The 17,900-nt window shown below is 34.6% G+C and overlaps 1 long non-coding RNA gene across 1 annotated transcript in view; it reads right to left on the bottom strand.

The window, feature by feature from the left end:
• The window catches only part of LOC129014029 (uncharacterized), a 132,222-nt gene that overhangs the window by 79,481 nt on the left and 34,841 nt on the right, over nt 1-17,900 (bottom strand). The window contains exon 5 of the long non-coding RNA XR_008494103.2: nt 16,451-16,575. This is a non-coding gene — a long non-coding RNA (uncharacterized LOC129014029). The remainder of the gene's footprint in view (nt 1-16,450; nt 16,576-17,900) is intronic.

Here is a 17,900-nt window from a genome sequence, read left to right on the forward strand (position 1 = left end):
CAGCTTTCAGGGAATCATATCCATCTTTTGAGGTCCAACTAAGGCTATGATCTTTTTCATGAGGTTTTTCTCAGATCAACCAATGATGGCATCTTTACAAGTTGGACTTTTTATGTATAATTTAGATTTGATGGTAACTCATCTTAGAGATGTATTGAAGAATCAAATGTTCATATTCACATTCACTGCTGACACTTCTGTCTTCCCTTCTTGTAATTTGTGTTCTGTGATAAAACTATTAGATAACTTTATATTCAGAAACTAACTATATATATTACTTTCTCTTTCTAATTTTTTTTAACTTCTCCAGAATCTTATCTACTATAACACTGGTTTCATAGAAAATAAGTTTTGAAGTGGGAAAGAATAACAAACTATTCTATTATTTTTCCAGCTAAAATGTTTGGGCAATATTTCTAGTAATTCACATAGCCAATCTCCATTGTTTGGCCATTCTACTAAGAATAAAAACAAACAAAAAGGCTATGATTTTTGGCCTCTGATCAATTATGTAATTCTCCTTTTATTTAAAGTTTAAAGATTCAGACTGTTACTTTTAATGCCAGGAATTCACATGCCATTAAGCCAGTAGTGGTGGGAATGAAAGGCATGAAAAAAAAAATTTAAGCTCCGAATTAAACTCAGTAGTTGAATAGAGTTCATTAGCAACACTCTTATGAAACAAGTGGTTTTCTTGAATAAGAAAAGTCTTTTAATAAGTCACTGTCATATTGTTTGATTGTGTTTCAGATTCTTGAGAGTCCTTCAATGTATTGGTTATACACAAACATAGAGTCTACAAGTACATATGGAAGTTTGTCAAGAAATGAATTGTTATACAAAATGATTTGAAGGCTTATGAGAGCTATTTCCATATGACCTACCCAATTAAAAAAAAAAAAAAAAAAGTCCAGCTAGGCAGGTTTACTTGGTTGTACATTTCCGAAAAAGAAAGGGCCATTATGGAAAATTCTGAATTCTGCCTAAGATTGAAGCGTGTGATGAGGTGGTGGAAAAGTCACTGGCAGAGGTCAACTAGAAGATGTTAGTTCCCATGCCAAACTGAAACCTGCCTTCCTGTAACTTCCACACTGCTCTCATCTGAAGCAACACAAACCAAGTCCAATCTGTCTTCCACAGAAAATCCCTTCACATACTGAAGACAGCTGCCCTATTCTCCCTCAGTCTTCCCTTTGAACTCATTTTAAGATACATGAAATATCTAGCCTAACCAAAGACGAGAAAACAATATAATTCTGACACTTGAGTATAACTGAAGAGTGAGCAGTCTATCTTTGGAGATTTACATACAATTTGACTTAAACTACAATCCCCAAAAGTTGGAGCATGCCCCCAGTTGTCTTCAGGGATTCTTGGATGAGAAGAGTTGAGACCTCACTTTTCTCCTGGTTCCCCCAAGCTCAGAGCCTGTGTTTTCAGAGAATATTTCATCTTATTTGATTCTCACTTTCTGCAGATGTTCTCTTTTTTCTTCTGTCTTTAGTACTAACTCAAATATTAAACACAATCCCTGTTCTAGATTTTCCCAAAACCAATCACACAAGGCATTTGTGTTTGTATCAAATTTACTGTAGTTTGGGGGCAAGAGAGGAAACTTACATTGTAGGAATGAAAATGACTTAAAATTATATAGTAGGCATCATTGTAAAATTATATAGCAGGCAACCCTGTTCTTAGAAGTGCTTTAGCAATCCTGTTTGATCTTTTGCACTTTTTAAAACTCTCCCATAGATTCCACTCATTCTCTTAGCTCCAGCATCAACATGGAATTCTTAGCCATGAACTCCAGCCTATCTCACCTAAGTATTCTTCTTCCTCCAACGTCTCTCCAAATCCTAATCAATATTGAAGGGCACATTTCAATCCTACTTTGAATTATACCTCCTAATCATTCCACCTTGCCTTTCATTCTTCCTCCTCTAAACTGTATCCCATGCACTTTGGCACTTGATAGTTTCACCTTCCTGGGTCCAGGTCTTCTAGCTCCAGAAAGTTTAAGCTCTTTTAAGCACTCTAGGTTCTTGCTAACTGCTTTACTGCATATGAATTAAAAGCTGAACAAGACTGAGTCCAACTTCCAGTTTCAGGTCTGGCATGTGAAAAACCTGAAGTCATCACTCTGTCCTAACAAGTAAAAACCTGAACAAACTGAAAACAGATGATTTTCCTAAACCTGAATTTTCTCCTTTTAAAAATATCTCTTCAGGGTCTTATTTACCATGATATTGCTTTCCTGAGTAATAATTAGATTCCTAAGTAGTAAAGAATTATTACCCCATCACCAACTAAAAAGTAAAGATTCAAGTCTTTAAGAAGAAAAAATTCTTTCATAAAAGCACAAGTGAGGCCGGGTGCAGTAGCTCACACCTGTAATCCCAGCACTTTGGGAGGCTGAGGTGGGTGGATCACCTGAGGTCAGGAGTTCAAGACCAGCCTGGCCAACATAGTGAAACACCATCTCTACTAAAAATATAAAAACTAGCTGGGTGTGGTGGTGGGCGCCTGTAATCCCAGCTATTTGGGAGGCTGAGGCAGGAGAATTGCTTGAACCCAGGAGATGGGAGTTGCAGTGAGCCGACACGTTTCCACTGCACTCCAGCCTCAGTGACAGAGTGAGACTCCATCTCAAACAAACAAACAAACAAAAACAAAAAAAAAGCACATGTGAAATCTCTACTCTAATTTGGACTAAATCTTAAGCTTTCTATTTGTACTTCCCCCTCCTCATCTCCTCAGTAGCTCCTTCAAACATATTTTTTTCCAGAATATTTGTGACAAAATACCAGAAAATATAGTCTAAGAATCTTACTCAATTCTGTCTTGTGCATTGGTCTCTGATAGTTTCCTAGTTCCACATGGAAGAAGGTGTTTTTCAAAATCTATACTTTAAAAATTCAGTATTTGAATATTCACATGTCCCTTAACAATGAAGATGTGCTCTGGGAAATGCGTCATTAGGCAATTTTGTCACTGTGCCAACATCAAACGGTGGATTTACCACAAACCTAGATGTATATACTGTGTGGGTACTAGCCTACTACACACCTATGCTATATGGTATAGCCTACTGCCTCTAGGCAACAAACCTGTACAGCATATTACCCTACTGAATACTGTAGGCAACTGTAAAACAATAGAAAGTAGGTGTGTATCTAAACATATCTAAATATAGAAAAGGTAATGTGTTACACTAAGATGTTATGGTGGCTACAATGCCACTGTGTGATAGGAGTTTTCACCTCCATTATAATCTTAGGGGACTATTATATTTGCAATCCGTTGTTGACTGAACCATCATTATGCAGTGTATGACAATATAATACAAATTATTTATAGTACACTTATGTGTAGAGTATATTTAAACTGGTCTACCTGCATTATCTCATTTAATTCTTAACAATCCTATGAATGCAAACTATGATTACCCCCATGTAGTTGAGGAAACTAAGGCATAGAAATGTTAACTTGCCCAAAATATCATGGTGAGTGAAGCATAAAAAGTCTAACAACAGTGTTCAAATGCTATGTATTGTTCCATTCACAAAAAACAGAAAAGAGAGTCTCTCACTCTCTGGGTGTGTTTGTGTGTGTGTTCCTTTTAAAACACAATTTTTAAAAGTCATAATTGCAAATTATTTTTCTAATGCAAATCACACATGTCCTTTTGATAAGGATATTCAATCACAGAAAATATTTAAAAGTATTTTTCTCTCTAATATTTCATATTGTATTTTAATCAGTTGAGCAATGTGTGTAAAAGGAAAAAAATGACTGCATTTACATATTATTATGTGGTTTCCTTTGGAATCAGTTCTTTTGACTTAAGGTCAAACCAGACAGCCGGCCAGTATGTGATTATGCTGCCCTCACGTGACAGAAGTTGTAAACTGCAAGTAGAGTGGGATCCTAGCAAAGATCACCAAGCCCGAAAACTCAGAGGAGCCGAGACTAGCTACTCCCCCAACTGTTCACTGACCATTTTCAAAGCAACTTTTACCTGTGACCTCAAAACATCAATGTGATTTTCACATGTCCTTAGCTTACTTCTATCCAATGAGTACAGGTATTTACAATACTGTGTATTTACAGGTCTTACATGCATTTACAATTTAGTAGTAGGCAATATCAGAAATGCTCTATTTCCTCTGGAACTTAATATGCTAATAGAGAATGGTGGCACATAATAATATTTAAAAATAACCAAAAAAGTCTTGAAATTTCTCCAGGGGCATATATAATTTACCTATTTGGTCATACAACCTGACAAGTGCTACCATTTTTAAATCCTTCTAGAAACATGGCATTTAAGACTAAATTTAAAGACCTCTATTAATAATTATGAATGTGGCTGGGCGCGGTGGCTCACGCCTGTAATCCAGCACTTTGGAAGGCCGAGGCAGGCAGATCACCTGAGGTCGGGAGTTTGAGACCAGCCTGACCAACATGGAGAAACCCCGTCTCTACTAAAAACACAAAATTAGCCAGGCATGGTGGCGCAAGCCTGATATCCCAGCTACTTGGGAGGCTGAGGCAGGAGAATCGCTTGAACCCGGGAGGTGAAGGTTGAGGTGAGCCGAGATCGCGCCATTGCACTCCAGCCTGGGCAACAAGAGTGAAACTCCGTATCAAAAAAAAAAAAAAAAAAAAGATAAATAAAATAAAAATAAAAATAATTATGAATGTGAATACAGCCTGTTTTGGTAAGATAAAATGTGCCATACAACAAAAATCAAGGTGAATCTCTAGTATGGTCCTTCTCTCCTTGATAAACAGTTCTTTGGCTCGCAAAAGAAATGGGAATGGCTAAAATTCTCCTTTGACCATAAATTTTTATGATAGTTTCATTGACTATGGAGTTAAAAACTTAAAACAGAGCATCAAAATTCCATCCTAGATGATGTAGGAAATTGCCTAGAATATGTGATCCGAAGCCGCCAAAAGACCTCTCAGTGGCTCCAAATGATCTTTCAAACTGGCTTGCCCTAGAGCCTAGGATTCCTGCCATTAATACATTTTTTCCTACTTACAGTATGATGTCTCTGGTAGTTTGATTTTGAAATATCAAAATACAGCATTATCTGGAGAGATAAGACACTATAAATCACAAATTCCTTAGCACAGATTAATTAATCAGGATACTTAATGTCAAAAGGAAAGCAGTAAATAAGACCTTGAGGTCAAGCTACAGGTAGTAATTTATGGACAGGAGGATAGAGGTGTGGTCCAAAGGATACAGCACTGCTGAGAAGAGTTCCCAGCCTGGGCAAGAAAAGATCATTTAGCAAGAAAAGCCAAGCATGGACAGGGAAAGTGGAAAGAAGCTGAAGATAAACTTGGGCTGCTGGAGAACTGCATGTAAGACTGGCTCTTTAACTGAAACTAAAATATAAAAAGTATCCAATAAAGAGGAAAAATTGTACAGACTTTATAGATTAAATAAAGCAAATATCAGAATGACCAAGTTTGTTTTCAAAGGACTTTAACATTTATGACTTTACCACAAAAACTCTCACTTTTTTAAATAAAAAATTCTGCACATAGAAATATCAAATAGTATTAAAATACTAATGCGTCTGCTAAATATTAAATAGAGTGTTCTATCTCTTTGTGGCCAGGATGAGGAAAGGGCCATATTCTGTTTCTAACGATCTTACTAGCTGTATATCTTGAAATGTTTAGAATACACTAAATAAATGTAAAAGCAAGAAACATAACCAAAATAATGTGCTCCCAGATAAGGAAGAGATTTTTACAACTCTCAAAAATCTAAGCCCAACCTTCCCAAACTGTAAAAAGGAACATGAGAAAGTTAACCAAGTAAGTGATCATACAAATTTTTTTCCTTATCTCTGAGAAAGCAATTGTTAGTTGGTTCTTTTCTGGTGAACTCTTTTTCAGGTTTCATGCTTATTTGCAATGTAATAGCTCTTCTTTCCACAGGAGACATCTTTCAGTATCTACACTCAATCTCCTGTGGAATCACTTGTTTCTGTCAGTGATTGTGAACATATAAAACAAACATTCTGAGATCCCTCTGAATACCTCCTAAGTAGGTAGAATTTAAAAATTTAAGTAAATTTTTCTCTTTTTGTAACCAGGAAAGACCTCAAGGAACAGCAGGAATACAAATGTAGACATGGAGGGAAATGGTATTCGATTCCTTAAACGGCTCTGGCATCTGAACCAGGGTAAAGAAAGCAGCCACAGCTGGTGGAGCTGCTCCTTCCAGTAAAGGCCAGTGCAGACCCCTAAACTGGGTTCTCTTTTAGTCTTTGACCTTTTTTTCCACTCAGAAGACAACATACTTTAGGTGAAGAATCAATTTTTAGTTTTCAATCCCTAAGGATGATATTCAAAATATTTTCTTAAAAAAAAAAGGGGAACACGGTGCTCTGTCTAATCAGAACAGATTCAGGATGTAAGCAACAGTATTTACTTACCATATTGTTTCCTCTACCTCTAGCTCCATTTCAGTGTCATTTTTCATTCTTCTTACTTTTCTATTTTAGTAAAATTTAAATACCATAACTTAAAGTAATCCCAATATTTTTTAAATAAAGACAAAATATGTGTTGTTTATAATTATGGCAAAGAACATAATTTAGTTTAAGCTTCACATAGTCATGTAGCTACATAGAATATTTTTAAAAAGAAAATCAAACAAGAATCTTACAAGCTTGACACCATCAACATGGTGAGTTAACATACAAATTTCCTGAGGTGCTGATCACATTTGAATAGCACATTTAATATATTGAAAGATATTAAGAATTTTAAGGTGGAAAACAAGAAAATATATAGTCCATATGTAAGGAGGAATACTGTATCTCAGATGTAGCAATATTACTAGAAAAATAGCTATATACAAGTAATAGGAATAAAAACCCATGTGGAATCAAATTAATGTCCACATCTTGGTCCCAACTTTTATTGGCTCTGGGATCTTGAGCAAGTTACTCAACCTCTCTTAATCTGTTTCTTCATCAATTAAATGATAATAATAATGCTCCCTCCAATCAGTTTATTGTGACAATCACAATGAAATCATGTCAGTGAAAGTATTTTGTAAATTATTAAAAGTAATCCAAATATTACCTAATTAAGCATTAAAATAACAATAATATTATTAAGCTAAATCCTAAGACAGTTTCAGATTCTCTCTAAGAAAAGTTTTCTTCATGAACTATTCTTTAAGGTACTAGATATGTGATAAGAATGTAAAAGCTTGACAAATGGTTTAGGGACTAACACTGGATTAAAAAGGCAGGTAGGCTCAACAATCTCTCATCACCATGACTGCAGCTTTGCACTTCATCCTTGAAAATTAATGTTATTTATAGATAAAGCTGCTCTGTTAAATCTCACAAGAGGATTACAAGACTACCAATCAAGACAAAGCCCCAGCAGGTGGGGTTTATGTGAGCTGATAAAACAGGTTCTGGCAAAGCACTTGCAAAAGTGAATTCCAGAACCACTGACCCTCCCATACCATATTCTTTATTTAAAAAAAAAGAACAAAAAATAAGAGCTGATATTAAATAGATCGATTTAGGTTAGAACAAAAAATAAAAGCCTGGTATTAAAAGATAGATTCCACCTAAAATGCTTTGTAGGTTATACAGAGAATATATGTGTTCTATATATCTAGATTTTGCAAATTGCTAATACTAAGAATTCAAAAGGCAACCTGAGGTTTTCAAGGGTATCTCAATGTAAATTATATTTGTCAATTATAATAATATTCTTTTACATACAATATTAGATTCTTCATTTACGCTTCAGGCCCAAATTTCCATTTGTATTTAGGGCATCTCTCCCTGGGCTACCCAAATGTACTTCATATCATTATGTTCAGAATCATCTTTGTTCCCGAACCTCCCTCATGAGGGTTTGATCTCAGTGAATAGTATCACTCAGTGATGCTCAATGACTAATATCATCGTCTTTGACTCCTTCCTCACCCCCCTCCCACCACTGTCATTAATTCATCCCTTTGGCTTCTATCTCTGAAGTGTCTTTTGTATTCTTTCATTCCTCTGTTCCATTGCTTTTGACACTACCCTTGTCCAGGGATTCATCATATTTCAACTAAACTATCTGTACAATGTCTTAACTGTTTTCACTGACTCTTTCACCTTTCCAAATGTACTTTCCACATTCCTGACAGATAAATCTTCTAAACAATAAGGCAGTAAGATTAAAACTCTTTAGCAAGGTAGTTAACAAACTAGGGTATATCTTTTAGTCTTATTTCTAAATTGATGTCTCCACAAATTCTATTCCCTAGTTCCACCACACACCATAATAGTCACCCTTCCCTGAATACTGTACTTCATAGTTCTGGGCTTTTAGTTGTATCATTCCCTGCATCTAGAAAATCCTCACTCCCTTCTCTAAACACTAGCATGCATTTATTTTTAAAAATCCAGTTCAGGTACTATTTTCTCCACCTCTTTTCATTCAAGCTGCACCCCAAACTGAAAATTTATCACTGCTTCCTATACTCTTACAAAGCTCTGTTTATATCCCTAAAAGAGGACTCTTTTCACACATGTATATTGTTTTCTTACTAAATTGTAAGTCCAAACACTGTAAGCATGTCATTTTTAGCTTGGTATCCCCTATGATTTTTGGGTATGTGTGTGTATGTGTGTGTGTGTGTTTTATCCATAAGTAGATCATTGCATGTTCACTAAAAATAACGACTACCCTTAAATGAGTGCTTATTAAATATCAGACTCTATCTCCAACTTTTACACTATGTTAATTGAGTCATTTAATCCCCAAAATAAATCTATGAAGTAGCTACATTTTACACGTAAAGTAGCAAATGCCCTACGAAGTTAAGCAACTTACCCAAGGTCAACACTAGTCTGGTGTCAGGACAGGAATCAAGGTCTTTCATAATTCATACCTTCTGCCCTCAACCAATTCATTATGTAGCCTTAAACGTCTATCTCTGCATAGTCAAATACAAAAAAACTATAGTGGATGAAAAGGCTATATATGAACACTGACTAAAAACACAGAGAAGCTTTACTCTAGAGCATTGGTGCCTAAAGGTATTATGGCTAGAATTCATAAATGTAAACTCTGTTTAAAGAATACTATTTCCTACCTCATAAGACTATTTTGGAGAATAAGTGAAATGCAATATGTAAAATGCCTAGCACAGTACCTGGAACACAGTAGGAGCTGAAATATTAGGTTGGTGCAAAAGTAATTGCAGTTTTTGCCATTAAAAGTAACATGTTCATATTATTTTCTCAGTTGTGAATAGTATAGAAATTATACCCAGACTTATTTCCTATATCACAAAATCCCAGGGAAAGGAGATGTGCTTTCAATGCATAGTGACCTGAGTGTCAGACAAAAGGAAGTGTTGTTTTAAATTTACACATAAATTTAATAAATTTACACATAAATTTAATAAATTTACACATAAATTTAATAAATTTACACATAAATTTAATAAATTTACACATAAATTTAATAAATTTATAAAACATTTCAGCATATTTGATAGAAAATATGAATGGATTAATAATTGTTTGGACAAAGTTATGAATGATGGCCTTTTAGATCAAGAGATCTTAGCTTTTAAGGCCGATGGCAGGAAAAAACATCATATCCCACAATACACTCCTCTCCTTCTCTGCTGGAAATAGAGCACTGGACTATGTGAGACCTGGACCATGAAATTGATCCAATAGCAATAATCATTCCCTGAGCAATGTGCTAGACACTGGGCAATGCAGTTCATATGTTTCAACACATTTACTTCTCACAAATCACCTATTAGGGTGGCGCTGTTGTTGTTATTATTATTATTTCTCAGATGAGGAAACCAGGGTGTGGGGGTTAGGTAATTTGCTCCAAATTGTACTGCTGTGAGTAGCATAGCCAGGATTCAAGTACACATCTGTCTGACTCTGGAGTCTGACCTCTTTACCACTCAGGCTGTTTTTGCTCAGTCTGTAATCTACTGTTGTTTTGGAATTTTCTTTTACAAAGGGACATTTTTTGTGTGATTCATTACATTATAAATACTAGCTTCTTTTAAAAAATTTCATTCAAGCAAAACACTCATTGTCTAGGCAATGCAACTTCTTTTAATTTAACTAAAACAGCAGACATAAACAAATTACAATTTATGTAGTCTGAATTTCACTACCATAAAACCAGAAGGCACAGTGTACATTTATCAATCCACAGTCTTTTCCTAGAATTGTCTGAAAACCAACAATAACATCATTAGGGGGTAGACTAACTTCATACCATATGACTGTATGGTGATGTGTTCTGCGTATGTTATTACCTTGTTTTTTAATAAAGGTCATACGGGTAACACATTAAATAAGATATTTTAAAACTTCAGCTTTTCCCAAGTCAGCCACATCGTCCAGTCTTTACATCTACATATTTGCACTGGTCAAATATGAATTTGACCTGGGTCATTTCCTGGGTAATTCTCTTTGTCTAATTTGACACCACTGTCTCCTATATAGTCGGGTCCTTACATAAAAAAAAAAAATTTCCCTGTAAATAATTGTTCACTTGACAATTTCATCCTCTATAGGATAATTTAAGTTTTAAATATTTATGGTGGATCTGTGCAATGAAATAAAAATGTGTACAATGAAAGGAAGTACTTAGGCTTTACCATAACTAGCTGTGACATCCCTTTCCTCCACCACATAAAGAAGCAGAAATATGAACACAGAATTCAGAGGTTTAATTTAACATGATGGTGGTTTGGGGGCCCCAGCATCTCTGATGATAGTAATTATAGGCTTCTCTTGCCAAATTTAGTATTTTTGAAGTTGAGTCAAAGTTTTTATTTAAACCTAAATTTCAACTATTCATAAAGTTATTTGTATTTAGTCAGACATCTCAAATGCTGTTTCTCAGTGATTATCTTGAAACTCCAGAGATACCCATTAAAAAATGCTTTTCTCCTTACATGCTTTGAACTGTTAGGTTTTTGTGTCACTACTCTTTCATCTTTTTTAGCTTTGTATTTCTGATTTTTTGGCCAGTCCTAGCATAATTAAAGTCTAAAGCTATTCTAAAAGAGAATTAAGATCCTCAGCAAATCACTCTACAAGGTATTTTTACATATTCTGTCCTAAAATATTTTATTTGGATGAAATACTTAACATTTAAATTGAAAAGTTGCAAAATGACAAACCTGTTCAGAAGAGTATATATGGAAGAGAAAAAAATAGGATATGTTGAACTCTAAGTGTATAAGTAGGAGTTCCCCACTAATTTTTTTAACCAGCTGAAGAAATACAAACTTAACCAACCATCAAAATCTGTGTGTGTCAATTTACACTACGTCCTCACTTAACACCATTGATAGGTTTTTGGAAACTGGGACTTAAAGCAAAACAATGTATAACAAAACTGATTTTACCATAGGCTAATTGATATAAACATGAGTTATATGGCATATTTCTGGTCACAAAAACATCGCCAACCTCTAAACAAAGACCAAAATACTTCCCATATTAAATATTTAAATAAGTGTGAGGTATATATGCATTTAAGAAGATTAATAAAAACAAGATAATTATTGACCTAATTATTCCATTTCAGGGTGGCTGCTGGCTGGAGCCTATCCCAGCAGTTCAGGGCACAAGGCGGGGACCATCCCTGGACAGGACACTATCCCATGGTAGGGCACACTTACACACACACACTCAGACTGGGACCTTGTAGACACGTTAATTCACTTAACTTGCACATCTTTGTGATGTGGAAGGAAACAGGAGTAATTGGAGAAAACCCACGCAGATGGAGAACATGCAAGCTCCACACAGACAGTGGCCCTGGCTGGGCATTGTTACTTTTTTATCTCATCAATATTGTTACGAAATGACATTGAATGGAATGAAGTTATTTGAGGTCCTGCTATATTTTCTTGTTGTTAGAATCAAGCCTTTAGTTTAATTTAAACCATCATTTTGGTGAGTCAGGAAGGTATAGCGATGTATTTCCTCCCACCGACTGTGTGGCCCTTGTAAAGTTATTCTTGCACAGTTCTCCAATGTGCAATTATTGCACATTTCGAAACAGACTGACTCTGTCTTGAAATGAAATCCAGTGCCATCAATTCATAAAAGCTGCTCAAACTATGTTTAATAATAGAAACAGGAGATAATACCTTTCCAAAACACATTAGTGGTAGGCTGAACAATGACTGTCAGAGAGATTCAGATCCTAATCCCTGTAGCCTGTGAATATTGCTTTATTTGGCAAAAAGAGACTTTGCTGATTTAATTAAATTAAGAATTTTGAGATGGAGAGATTCTCCTGGACAATCTGGGTAGCCCTAAATGTAATTTTAAGTGTGAAGAAAGAGAGAGCCCTAACTAGAGAAAGGAAGAAGGCCATCTTATCACTGACGTAGAGATTGGAGTGATGTGACCAAGAGACGAGGAATGCCAGCAGCGTCTAGAAACCAGAAGAGGCCAGGAACACATTTTCCCCTGGAAACTCCAGAAGGAACTAGCCCTCTGACAACATAGACTTTAGTCCAGTAAGACTCATTTTGGAATTCATGCCCCCAGATGTGTAAGAGAATAAATTTCTATTGTTAAGACAATAGAAATTAAAAGCCAGTACATTTGGGGTAATTTATTACAGCACCAATAGAAAACTAAGATAACATTTTACACATATAGCTGCATTTTATAAATAGGAGAACTGTTGCCAAATATGTTAAGGTCAATTTACTAATCTTTCAAAACCGGCATTCTCAAAGTTCAGTAATGAAATGAGAGAACTTCTGGTTTCCAGTCCAGTATGTATGGAGCTTAAAAGTTGCTCCGGTGTCCTAACAAGTTTTTAAAAACTCAACAAACTGAAAACATCAATTCTTCTTTAATCTGCCATAGAAATGAGGTCATGGGCACTTACCATTTGTAAATTTGTTTACATGGATTAACTCATTTACATGGATTAATACAACTGTTAATTGTGAGACACAGGATTTAGGGACATTTTACAGACACAGAAATGTTAAGCACTTTGCCTAAACCCTGTCCTTCAGTGCACTCTGAGAAGGCACCACAGTGCTTTTCTTCCTCGAACAGGTAAACCCTTTCCATGTAAGCTGGCTATTTTTTGAGGTACCAGTTTGAAGTATCATTTCAAATAATTATCATTATTTAGACTTACAAAAGATAAAATAATACCCAATCATCAATTCCAAGTTCCCCATTATAGTGAGATTTAATTGATATTACATTCTTTAAAATGTATTGATTTATCAAATACAAATAAAGAACCTTCTACGTACAAGACACTACTGCAGTAGAGTTGGCCATTGAGGAGCTAACAATCCACCAAAGAAATGCCATGAGTAAGTATAACAAAGAGATGGTCAGATAAATCATTTCCAAGCAAATGCTTTCTTAATTCACTGAGGTTAGATATTTTTAAACATCAAATGTATTTGTTTTCCTAAGTTTGGTCACTCTTGGCTGGGGTCAAAAATAAACGTCTATTTCCTTATTTAACGTTTTCTTTACCAACTGCTCACCACCAGGTGGTTGTTTCAATTAACCAACTGCTACATAATGTAGCTTAAAAGAAGGGCCAGGCCTGGTGGCTCAGGCCTGTAATCCAAGCACTTTAGGAGGTAGAGGCAAGAGGATCGCTTGAGCCCAGTGGTTTGAGAGCAGCCTGGGCAACGTGGTAAAACCTCGTCTCTACAAAAAATACAAAAATTAACCAGGCATGGGGGCATGCACCTGCAGTCCAGGCTACTTGGGAGGCTGAGGTGGGAAGATCACCTGAACTCTGGGAGGTCAAGGCTACAGTGAGCTGAGATTGTATCACTGCACTCCAGCCTGGGCTACAGGGATTGTAAAGGAGAAAAACCACTGAACAATTTAATCCAAGGACTATTAATGGTTTTACTATTATAAGTTGAATGAATGAATAACTATGGTAAAACTGACTGAATTATAGACTCAGCATCTGCTCAGTTCCAGAGAGTTGAGCCACAAAATACTTTCAACTTCATGAGTAATATTTTTACTAATACATAGAATTCACTTTTTCTGGGTGAAGCATTTCATGTAATACAATATCTGTAATAGCACTGACTAGCCCTTTTCTGACAAAAGTTTTCTCAGCAGCAATTTGAAGTTTAAGAAACTGTAAACCCTGGTAAGCCAACAATGTATTGCAATGGTAGTAAGAAATAAATATTCACTTAATTCAATAAAGTAATTCTTCAATGTTATTTTTATATTAGCCAAAGATTTAAGACAGAATAAGCATGAACAAATAACTAAAAGAAATATAATCCAACCCAATAAAATAAATAGTATACTTTCTATTTATTTTTCAATACCTGCCAAGTTTTATAAATGTTCAGGTCCTATACTAATAAAAAATTTTAATAATAGGTTCCAAACTATAGACTCAAAATGCAAAGCAAAAATTCAGATAAATAACCCCAAAGAGAAATAATACAAATACGTTCATTATAAAGGTATGTATTTCTAAGATTCAAAGGCAAGATATATAGATGTCTGAGCATGCTAAACTGTAGTCTCCTATAAAAGAAATGAGTCCTGAACATCCCAGAGTTAAAGAAAAGGATGAGGTTTTTAAAGTAGGCACTAAAATTATTTGAATTAAGACACAAGAAAAGATACATAGAAATGAGGGAAGCAGAGGAAGCAAAAATAAAAATACTGATAATAAAATTATTAGCTGCTCACTATACGCTAGTTATTATATTAAGTAATTTACATTTATTAGATTCTCACATCCATGAAATAAAGTCAATATTCTTATCATTTTATAGATTAGAAATCCGAGGCCCAGAGAAGGATATCACTACAACAATGAGCAAAAGAACTGGGACTTGAGCGTGCGCATTTCTTACTCTAAAAATAATGTTCTTAACCACTGCCATGTGCTAACCTACTTAGCAAGCAAAAATAAACAGGAAAAAATGACTCTTTTAATTTTGTGTGGTTTTCTACTTTGAAATAATTTCAAGCACACCTAGAGGTAAGAATACTACAAAAGAGAGAATTATTAAACAAATGTGATAAAATGTTAACAGTTGAAGGATCTGAGAGAAGAATATTATGGAGTTCCATGTATTATTCTTGTAACTTTTAGGTATGTTAAAAATTATTTCAAATTTAAAAGTCACAAAAAATTTAAATGTGTATTTTGACACATTTTTTTCCTTAGGATCATAGAGAGTAAATTTGTAGATGTGGTGCCCCATTATCTCTAAATACTTCAGTGTGTATTTCCTAAGAGTAAGAACATTCACTAATTGTCTTAATAATGTCCTTAAAACCCAAGAACTATTGTAATCCAGAATCCTGTAATCCAGGATCATATATTGCATTTAGCTGCCATGTCTCTTTAATCTCCTTAATCTGAAATAGTTATTTTTCTGTCTTTCACAACCTTCCCCATAGAAGGCCAGTTACTTTGTAGAATGCCCCTCAATTTTGTTTTTGCCTGATATTTCCTCACGATTAAATTCAGACTACATATTTTTGGTAAGAATATCACAGAAGCTGTGCTGTGTCTTTTTCAGAATCAGAATGCACATGATGTCAGTTCACTCATTGTTGATGATTTTTAACTGATCATGTCATTAGATGGCTTCTATCAGGTTTTTCCACTGTAAATTTGATTTTTTTCCCTTTGTAATTTATACATAATTTGTGGGGAAATAACTTGAGGCTATATAAATATCCTGCTCCTCATCAAACTGCCACACAATAGGTTTAGCATCCATTAATAATTCTTACCTGAATGAAATATTACCATGATGGTTACCTAATAGTCATCTTTTAACTCTTTATTCCTTCTACATCTTGGTTGGCATTTTACTATAAAGATGGGATTTTCCTTTTCCCCCATTTATTTATATCAGTATATACTCATAAGTCCTTACATTATTCTATAGATTAAATCCATTATTATTGTAATTTTGATGCTCAAGTTTTTCCAGATTTGACCAGTGGAGCCCTTTCAAGCTGGTTCCTGTATCCTTCTGATACATTTCCATGATTTTTTTAGCATGCTTTAATTTTTGGCATAAGATTGTATCTCAGGCTCATTTTGTACTTTTCTGTTCCAGCCCTAGCTAGTTTCTTTCCCAACATGCCTTGATTTATTTTAGTGAAGACATTGTTTAGAAATCAAGATTTGGGTACTAAGTATACTCACTACCACTGGAGTATCATTGTTTTGGGCCCTCTTAGTGCACAGAGCTGGGAAATGTACACACATACATAGGTAGATGACAGGGATAGATAGATGGGTGGATAGATAGGTTCAATAGATGACAGATAGATAGACAGATAGATGATAGATAAACAGAGAGATAGTCAGATAGCTGATAGACAGGTAGATAGAACAAGCTGTGAATTCATACCGATATCTTCAATCCCAATCCAACATCACAGGATTCACTCTAATCTTTTCCCAATCCATGGCTGTCTTCCTGTCAACAATGAGGAATCAGACTTCTTTTACACTCAATTTATTTGTTGCCCAATCCTTAAAAACACATAAAGCAGTAACATATTACTAACTTACAACATCAAAAACAACAGTGCTACTTTTTAAAGTTCAGTACTTGTGTATAGTTCTTTTGGTCTTTATTCCTAGGTTAAGTTTCCAAAATACTATATCAAAAAATAACCTGGGTCCATTGCTCGCATCTTCAGTGTGGTTGTATTTTTGTTTGAAATAGTTTCACTTGTTTCTGTTTGTATTCCATTTTAGATTCCTCTGATTTTTATTAGATTTATTTTGTGGGTTTAGTTTGAGTATGTAAAATATTAGCAAGATTACAAAAGTTAAAACTGTACGAAAAATTATACTTGGGGAGGCATCACTCCCTCATTCTCAACTCTTGATTCTCACTCACTCCTAGTAGGTAACCAATCTTATTGGTTTCTGGGTTTTCCATTCCTGTGTTTCTTTTTGCAAAAATAAACAGATATATGTATATTTTCTTGCATCTCCTTCTCTCTCTTACCCAAAAGATAGCATGCTATATATACTTCATACAATTTAACTTAGCTTTTCCAACTTAACAACATATTCTGCAAATCACTTCATATCAGCCTTAGAGATCTTTTTCTTTTAAACTTCCATAGTACTTCATTCTATGGATGTACCATAGTTAATTTAACCAACCTCCTATGGATGGACATTTACGTTGTTCCTAATATTGTAAAATTATAAACAATGCTTCAATAAATAAATGTGTGCATACAAATTTTCATGTAGTTAGAGATATATTTTCAGAAGTGGAATTGCTAGGTCAAAAGGTAATAACATATGTAATTTTGTTAGATAATGTCAAATTTTCCTCTATAAGTTTTATACCAATTTTTATTCCTACCAGGAGTGTACGAAAGTGCTATCCCACATCTTGCCAGCAGAATATGTTGCCAAGATTTTTAAATTTTTGCTTATCTGATAAGCCAGGAATGGTATCAGTATAATTTTACTTTCTCATATTCTAATTTCTCATATTATGAGTAAAACGGAACATATTTCCTACATACATTTATCTATGTATGTAGATATGTTTTATATATAATATACATATTATAGACTATATGGTGTTAGAAGTTAGAATAATGATTACTCTCAGAGAAAGACAAATGGTGACTGGCAGTAAAATGTGAAAATTCAATGAGCTCATGATATGTGCACTTTTTGAATATATTTCATTGAAAGATATTTTTTAATAATGAATGTCTTCCAAATAGAAAAAGGAATGTAAAGGGATTAAAGAAAATATAATCAATCAAAAGGAAGTTTGGTAATAAGAGAGGAAGGCAAAAATTCAATCATATAAATGTCATTAA

The sequence above is a fragment of the Pongo pygmaeus genome, chromosome 1, assembly GCF_028885625.2.
Source record: "Pongo pygmaeus isolate AG05252 chromosome 1, NHGRI_mPonPyg2-v2.0_pri, whole genome shotgun sequence".
NCBI classification, from domain to species: domain Eukaryota; kingdom Metazoa; phylum Chordata; class Mammalia; order Primates; family Hominidae; genus Pongo; species Pongo pygmaeus.